Source organism: Colobus angolensis, unplaced genomic scaffold (assembly GCF_000951035.1).
Source record: "Colobus angolensis palliatus isolate OR3802 unplaced genomic scaffold, Cang.pa_1.0 Scaffold134, whole genome shotgun sequence".
NCBI classification, from domain to species: Eukaryota; Metazoa; Chordata; class Mammalia; order Primates; family Cercopithecidae; genus Colobus; species Colobus angolensis.
The window spans coordinates 7393286-7402629 of record NW_012114422.1 but is presented as its reverse complement, the minus strand read 5'-3'; the positions used below and the strand labels follow the sequence as shown (position 1 = coordinate 7402629).

Below are 9344 nucleotides of genomic sequence, written 5' to 3'. Positions count from 1 at the left end.
TAGCTGGGCGAGGTGGCGGGCGCCTGTAGTCCCAGCTACTCGGGAGGCTGAGGCAGGAGAATGGCGTGAACCCGAAAGGCGGAGCTTGCAGTGAGCTGAGATCTGGCCACTGCACTCCAGTTTGGGCGACAGAGCAAGACTCCGTCTCAAAAAAAAACAAAAAACAAAAAAAAAAACTTCCCAATTGCACAAAAGCAATTGTCTTCTATTTATTCTATTACAAGAAGTATTACACTTGACTTTCAGTAAAGGATTCCTTACTTTTAAATATTACAGTAATATTCCTTGATCAAAAACTTGTTTTTTCCCATACCTATTGAATTAAGAGGTGATAGAATATCAATTATCATACACATACATATATCATATTTTAACTCAAAAGCAGTCACACATTTTTTTTTTATGTATTAACACACTGTAGGTTTCAATATTTCTATTTTACTAATGAGTAAACTCACATACCAGAAATTTCTATACTTAGCAGTAATAAAGACAAGCCTTGTACCCAGGGAGTATGGCTTGCAATTTCATCCTTTTTCCCCCTTGCTTATATATTTGCATTCTAGCATTTAAGTTCTTCTTCACTGTAGTGGAAGCCTAACTTTCCGGCATTATCTTTCCACTTTTGTCATATTGCATTACAGAATGCCACACTGGCCTCTTACTGAAAAATATATCGTTTCAGTTGTGTGGTGTGTATTTTTAAAAATGAATGTCAAAGTAAAAACTACCATTTCCTCTAACTTACTAGTTGATTAGTGCCAATTGTCCTTCCAAATGCCTCCATCCTTAATCAACTCTAATATTGCACACGCTACTCTTGCTTCCTAAAATAAGATTCCGCCAATCTTTGTCTATAAGAAACCTATTTATTCTTCAAATGAATTTCCTTCATCTTCCTTGGTTTCTTATAACTTTTGTCAATGCTTTCGTGGCTCTGTTAAAGTCAAAATAAAAATGTAGAGAAAAATCTCTAAATGTAACATTTTATTTGAGAAGAAAGAATCACAATTCAGGGTATACAATCAGACCAGGTGGTCTTTGGTATGTTGGAAGAATAAAGAGAAAGTTGCAGGTTTCATTAAAGGAGAAATGTTACCTATTGTACTTTGAGAAAGTTCATGGGCACTAACAAAGTTCTGGGGAGCTGGCAAGCTCCCACTGGTGAGTGATGGCGGTTGGCAAAATTAGTCCTAAAGTTGCAGCAACTTATTTTAGCACTTATAGATAAAACTGGTCTCAGGTTACAACAGGCAGTTTCAGCAGCCTGACTTGCAGAGAATTATACTTCTAGAACAATGTTATATATTCTGAGTGCTTTTTCGCCGACTTCTTGACTGTTTTAGTTGGGTATGGCAAGAATAAACCAATTCATATGATCACAACTCATTTGACTTGAATAAAATTCATTTGTGTGCTTCTCTTATCTTTCTGCTCAGTATTTATTCTATTGTTTGAATGCAGATACTGTCTTTTTTTAATCATCAATCTCCAAAAAAATCTTTAAATGCTTAAGAATCACTTGCTGCATTGAATTCTAGTAAACTTGCACTGTCATCATCTTCTTGTGTTATACAGACAATACAGAGACAGTAACAGTAAGATAAGTAGTAATTACATTGCTCTTTACAATTACTACTTATCCTACTGTTGTCTGTATGAAAAGATGTTTCTGGCCTCTTTGGGATGGTACCTTAAAAGACATATTACCTGCCGGGGGCGGTGACTCATGCTTGTAATCCTAGTACTGTGGGGGACTGAGGCTGGTGGATCACCTGAGGTCAGGAGTTCAAGACCAGACTGGCCAACATGGCAAAACCCTGTCTCTACTAAAAATACAAAAATTAGCCAGGAGTGGTGATGGGCACCAGTAATCCCAGCCACTTGGGAGGCTGAGGCAGGAGAATCGCCTGAGCCCAGGAGGCAGAGGTTGCAGTGACCCAAGATTGTGCCACTGCACTTCAAACCAGGTGACAGAGAGAGACTCTGTCTCAAAACAAAAAAAAAAAAAAAAAAAAAGACATATTACCTAGATCCAAAAACAAAGAGTAATAACAGTGTAAAGTGTAACTGTTCTTTTGTTGCTTGTGACTCAAACTGCTCAGTACATTGTTACCGTATAAAAACTAGCTCTTATAAAAAAGAAATATATTTCAAGTTGTATAAATATATAGAAGAAATAGTGAGACTAAATCTTTGAAATCTCCTCGAACTATGTTATCTAAACTGATAGGACATTTAAAATATATGGCTTGTAAAAATACTCAAGTTGGGTAGGCAAACTTAAAAGAAAATAACATGAATAACAAAGCCTAATACCCTGTGCTCACCTTATCACATTTTCTACACTCTAGATTGTCTACTTTACCGTCATGGTCTCCTTATTGCTAGAGGGAGAAAACAAGCTGTAATTGCAATGTTAATGTGAAAAATATTAAAAATAAAAAGTAGCAATTGATGCCACAGATAATTTAAATTATGGTAATATTTTATTGAAGTAATGTTTAAATGTACATATTTAGAAATATATTGATGTATTTAGGAAATAATTTTGATCAATACAAATATTTATAGATAAGCCAGTTATTTCTGGCTGGGTAGTGTGAGTATATTTTGGGAATAATTTTGATGAATTAAAGTATTTCTAGACAGACTGAGTATTTCTGCCTAAGTAGTGTTAGAATATTTTGGGTATACCAATAGTAATTTCAACTCTACAGAAGCAAGATCATTGAATATATTTCATGCCACACATTTTTAATTGCAAGGGTGTTTTTGAAAAAGAAGTTCCATTAAAAAGGAATACTAAGGCTTCCTTCTAGTGTCACAATTAAAGATAAAGAAAACCTATATACAAATTCAGAAGGTCAAATTAGTCAGACCCTTCCTTGCAAAATTTGAACTGTCTATTTAATATTCTGTAAGTTTCCATAGGAGTGACCCTCAGCTTTGTTATGTATATGTAAATTTTGCTAAAGAAAATACCCTTATTATTTTGTAAATGCTGTGACTTGTACAAAGTGAAAGAAGTAATATGATTTTAATTCTTTAATGTAATAACATGGATCATAGGTACAGAAGTAAAATGAGAATAAGAGGAGGAAATTAGGGAATGAGACACAAGGAGAAGAGATGTCTGAGTGATCAGAATGTTTTGAGTGTAAGCAACATAGATAAAATAAGATAGAGGCAAGAGACTTAGGGTAGAAGAAAGAAGGGAAATATCTATAAAGTCACTGTTAAACTAAATGTGGAAATAGCAGAAGCGAGGAAGTCTGTGACAACAGGCTATATTAGCATGTTTTTCATAAAAGGCTTTGTAAAACTAGTAACTACTCTTAGTTGCACTTCTGCATATCTAATCCATCAAGAAGTTCTACCCATGCTTGAGATTTTATTCCAAAGCATTTTCTAAAAATATCCAATATTCTCCATTTCAATTAATACCTTCCCAATGCAAGCCACTATCATCTCTCACTTAGATCATCCAAACATCCTAAACCATCTCTCTTCTACTGCTATTGCCATCTATAATACATTCACCACAAAAACAGAGCAATATTTTAAAAAATGTGTCAAATCACATCACTTTTCTACTTAAAATTCTTCAATGGCTTCCTTCTTGCAGTTAGAATAAATTGATAACTTAAAAAAAAATCCACATATACCCTGTTTTTTTATTTCATAATTGAGCTCATTTTAGATCATTCTTCTTATTTCCCATTCTAATCCAGCTATTATGGCCTCTTTTCTGTTTTAGAAAAATATCTAAATTTCACAAAAAAGGTGAGAGATTTCTACACTGAAAACTATAAAATGTTGATGAAAGAAATTGAATAAGTTACAAATAAATAGGAAGATATCCCATGCTCATGGATGGAAAGAATGTGTATTGAAAAAAATGTCTATACTAACCATAAAAATCTACAGATGTGGTGCATTCTGAAACAAAATACCAATGGCATTCTCTACAGAAATATAAAAATAAAATAAAATAAAATAAAATAAAATAAAATCCCTAACATTCACATGAAAACACAATAGATTTCAAATAACCAAAGCAATTTTTAGCAAAAGAACAAAGCTGGAACTATCATACCATCTGACTTCAGAATATACTACAAAACTATAGTATCCAAAACAGCATAGTATTGACATTAAAACAGGGAGAGGCCAATGGAACAGAATAGAGAAGCCAGCAAAAACTCATGCGTTTAAAACCAATTGATTTTCACCAAATGTGCCAAGAATACGCCATAAGAAGGAACTCTTTCTTCAATAAATGGTGTCAGAAAAACTGGATATTCATGTGCAGAAGAATGAAATTATACCCTTATCTCACACCAAAAATAAACTCAAAATAAATTTAAGTATTTAATGTAAGGCCCAAAGCTATGTAACTGCTATAAACAACCTAGAAAATAAGCTTCATGACATTGGTCTGGGCAATGATTTTTTTTTTTTATATGACCCCAAAAGTGCAGGCAAAAAACAAAATCAGAAAAGGGGTTGCACAAAATAAAAAACCTTTTGCACAGAAAAGGAAGCAATAATGAAGGGACAACCTACAGAATGGAAGAAAATATTTGCACACCATACGTCTAGATTCACAGAGTGAAGTGCAATGTTTTAGCACAAGAAGTTCCCAAATATTTTTGCATCACAGTGTCCTGAGTGTCTTAGTAATTTTTTTCCCCAGACTCCCAGGCCCAAAGAAATACCTAATGCTTCTGTTTAGTAGTTGTGGCTAAATAACTTATAAATTTATGTTCTAAAAACTTGCCATTGTGCTCTGTGCAATTTCTCAAACCTTGGAATCAGATTTGATGTTACCACCCTAACTTTATGCTCTACAGCAAAATGGTGTGATACTTGCTTTTCATCCGAGCAGCCACTGAAAATTCAGTATCATCAAAATATATCATTGAAAGGAATATATTAATAGTTGTCTAATATTGAAATTGTGAATTACTTCAAGCTAGTAGTTTGCACAACTCATAATGGATATCTGTGTTTTCTTCAAAAATGTAAAGTATACTGTAGCAACCTGTATGTTACATTCAGCAACCCAAAAAGCTCAACATGCTTTGAGAATTGGAATTTTAGCCAGTAAGGAATAGAAGGCAAAATATGCCATAAAAATTAGATGCTGTTACTGTTATCTTGAATTTTATTAAGACTTGTTGCAAGAACCAGCTACTTACCCATCCACTATCAAAAGTCCAGGAAAACAACATGATATTTGTAATTACAGTGTGTAACATCCACAAAGCTTTTCAGACTCTGCATCACAAATGCATTTAAACTAGTATGCCTTATCCTAGTGTGTTCTTCCTTCCACTCATGTACTCAGCCAATGCCCACTATGTACCCACTGCAGACATTGGTCTAGACCCTAGATAAAAGGACAAATAAGACATAATTTTTCCCTTCAAGAGTTTACAGTCTTAGTTCATATCCCAGTGACTCATAAAAGGTTGTTGCTGATCTTCCCAGACCTTTAGTGTACTTCTGTATGCCTGTCTGCAACCTGTGGGGCCTGCTTTCCTCAACTAGATGCTGGTGGTATTTCTTAGATTCCCCCTAGAAATAGAAAGTTTGTGAACTTTCTATTCCCGGGGCAAAACTGTCTTTACCCCCTCACTAGCTCAGGCTTTTGGAACTTGCTAAGTCTAACATACTGGATCCTAATTTGACCATAAAAACAATGTTGAATTATTTTTAATGTAACATAATGAGATTTCTTGTTATTCTAATTTTAATTCCTCAAATATAAATAATACCTTTAAGGTAGTAGTTCACACATTCACTGTGACTTATTCAGAAATCATTACATAGAACCCTTCTCTGGTCTATGATTCAGAGTATCAGAGTGTGATGCGCTCCATTTCTATTTCCAATATTTTAATGCATTATGGGCTCCAGCTGGCCTAGGACTTGGTGGGGAGATGGTGAAGAGATGGTGGAAAGGCAGCAAATATAAGACCATGTCTTTTCTAACAATCATGGTAAGGTATATTGTAATACTTCGCAGAGCCGGTATTACATTTTGGTGTAAAATTTGTAACATTTTAAACCAGCTCATATTACAAATGGGTAAAAAATTTGAACTATTCTTTGTATTTCATTACCATTATAGAATGCTTGGGGCTTAATTTTCTTTTAAAGTTAAGAGAATCTACAGCCCAATTCTGAATAACAGATACATTTTTATCATTATACACCACTTGATTACATCTTATACAACTATCTATTTGTATTTTAGCACAGTATCTATTCTTAGAGACTTCTTGAATTTTATAGCTAGAAAAAAAAAATCTCAGTGGTCATCTTGTAGTTACCCTCAACTTTCCAGCCATGGTTTGATTTTCTAAAGCTGATACTAAGATTTGCCTCAATTTAATAAAGCACTATTTCTTATTTTTAGTTTTTGTTTTTCCCAGAAATACTTTTTATAATTTTTATTGGTATGCAATATTTGTACATGTTTATGGGGAACATATGATATTTTGATACCCGCATAGAATGTGTAATGATCAAATCAGGATATTTTGGACAGCCATCACCTTGAACATTTATCATTTCTTTCTCTTGAAAACATTTTAAATCTTCTTTTATAGCTATTTTGAAATGCAAATATATAATATCTTGTTAACTATAGTCACCGCACTGTGCTATCAAATACTGGAACTTATTCCTTCTATTTAACTGGATGTATCCATTAACCAACCTCTCTTTGTACCCCCTCCCGTGCACACACACATCGCACACCCTTCTCAGCCTCTAGTAACTATCTTTTTGTTTGTTTGTTTTTGTTTTTGAGAGGGAGTCTCGCTCTGTTGCCCAGGCTGGAGTGCAGTGGTGTGACCTCGGCTCACTGCAAGCTCTGCCTCCCAGGTTCATGCCGTTCTCCTGCTTTAGCCTCCAAGTAGCCTGTAATCCCAGTAATTTGGGAGGCCAGGGCAGGTGGATCACAAGGTCAGGAGATCAAGACCATCCTGGCTAACATGGTGAAACCCTGTCTCTACTAAAAAATACTATCTTTGTATTTTCTATGTCCATGAGATGAACACTTTTAGCTCGCACATGTGTATAAATATATGTGATATTTTGTCTTTCTGTGCCTGGCTTATTTTACTTAATATTGTGATCTGAAGTTCCATTCATGTTGCTGCACATGATAGGATTTCATTCATTTTATGATTGAATAGTATTCCATTGTGTATACACACTACATTTGTTCATTTATCTGCTAGTAGACACTTAGATTGATTTTATATCTTAACTTTGTGAATAGTGTCACAATAAACATGGGGATGCAGACATCCCAAAGGACTGATTTCCTTTCCTTTGGATGAATACCCAATGGTGGGATTGCTGGTTCTTATGGTAGTTCTATTTTTAGTTTTTTTAGAACTCTTCTTACTGCCTCCCATAATGACTGTATTAATTTACCTTTCCACCATCAGTGCGTAAGAGTTACCTTTCCTCTGCATCCTCACCAGCATTTGTTACTTTGGGTCTTTAATAGCCATTCTAACTGGGGTAAGATGATATCTCATTGTGGTTTTGATTTGCATTTCTCTGATGATTAGTGATGTTGAACATTTTTCATATAAGTGTTTGCCATTTGTATGTCTTCCTTTAAGAAATGTCAATTCAGACCCTTTGCCCACTTTTATGGGATTATTTATATTTTTGCTATTGAGTTGTTTGATTTCCTTTTAAATTCAGAATATTACTCCCTTGTCAGAGGAGTAATTTGTAAATATTTTCTCCTATTCAACAATTGTCTTTTTACTTTGTTGCTTGTTTCCTTTGCTGTGTGAAATCTTCCTGGTTTACTGTAGTCCCATTTGTCTATTTTTCTTTTTGTTTCCTGTGATTTTGAAGTTTTAACCACACAATCTTTTCCTAGACAAGTTCCCTAGAACATTTACATTTTCATTAGGTTTTTTTTTTTTTTTTTAGTAGTTTTATAGTTTTGGATTTTACATTTAAGTCTTTAATCTATTTTGGGTTTTTTTTTTTATACAGGGAGAAATAACGGTCTAGTTTCATTCCTCTGTAATGAATATCCAGTTTTCCCAGCACCATTTATTGAAGAGAGTGTTGGAAAGGCATTTTTAATGCAAGAAGAGACATTAATCAGAAAGTTGTTTAAATCAGGATAGTTTAATCTTTATGATTAGAGGAAGTGCTTTATAGCATAGTCATTATGTTAAATGAGAATGATTTAAAAACAAAACACCTCTACCTTCTAAGTTCACATTTTATTCATTAAAGAGGCACAGCAACAGAAAAAACATGATGAAGTATTTAAGGTATGTTTGCTTTGGCAGATTTATTTTAATAAAAAGCTAATTGATTCATGGAATGTGACAGCTGGAACTCATCTAAAGGTAACCTAATTTATTCTACTAAAAATTTTTCTCAGTGGACTATAATACTGATAAATTGAATGTGGAAAAATTGATTTTACATTATAGGCTTAATATGGCAATAGCAACCTAATATTCTAAATTTACATTACTAACATATGCAATAATTTTTTATTCCTTGTCAGCACCTCCACATAGGATTCAAGGGATATATATTAAATATAGGTAGTCAGTGTTTAATCTAACTGGTCCTTCCAATGTATAAAACATTGAACAGTTCACAGACAGTGAGGTAGTTGCTATGTACATCAGTCTTTGCACTTTAAATATCATTCACAAAGTGCCTTGTGGGTTACTCTTGCAAATTTCTATGACATTAACTGGTAAAAACATCAGGAGTAGATCAAATGGGATTTTATACAGGAAAGTACTTTGTAAACTAGAATGCTCTGTTCAAATAGAAATTTTTAATGTTCTTTTAATAATTTATTTTAGGGTTAAAAATAAACTTGATTATTTTAGATAATTTAGAACATTGTGTATCACAAAACTCAGTTCATCTGTGCCTCTGTAATGTTTCCCTACTCTGAGGTGGATTTGACTTTAACTATTTAAACCTGTACTTCAACTGGTTTATTTCTCTCTGACAGCTGTTCTGAAGGCCACAGTCATCTGGGGCTTTTTAAAATATAATTAATGTGTTGCCACTATTAAGAGATCAAAGTTTAATATAATATAAGCCTGGAAAAATTAGATACAAATAGGGTTATCCTCATTACATTGTTTAGTTTATTGCTGTCTAATAGCAGTATAGGGATGAGAACACAGGGAGTGATATACCAATGGGAACAGTTCAAGTTAATGTCACAAGAATGAGATGTTAACCTTGCCTTGTGGCTTAAAGAGTCATATTGTATGAATATGCCTACATGTGGACTTCAAAATAGCATGTTGTGGAAATCA

The 9344-nt window shown here is 33.8% G+C and overlaps 1 protein-coding gene across 2 annotated transcripts in view; it reads left to right on the top strand.

Moving 5' to 3' along the window:
* CSMD3 (CUB and Sushi multiple domains 3) overlaps positions 1-9344 on the top strand; it is a 1254780-nt gene that overhangs the window by 520652 nt on the left and 724784 nt on the right. The gene's annotated exons all lie outside the window — the stretch shown is intronic.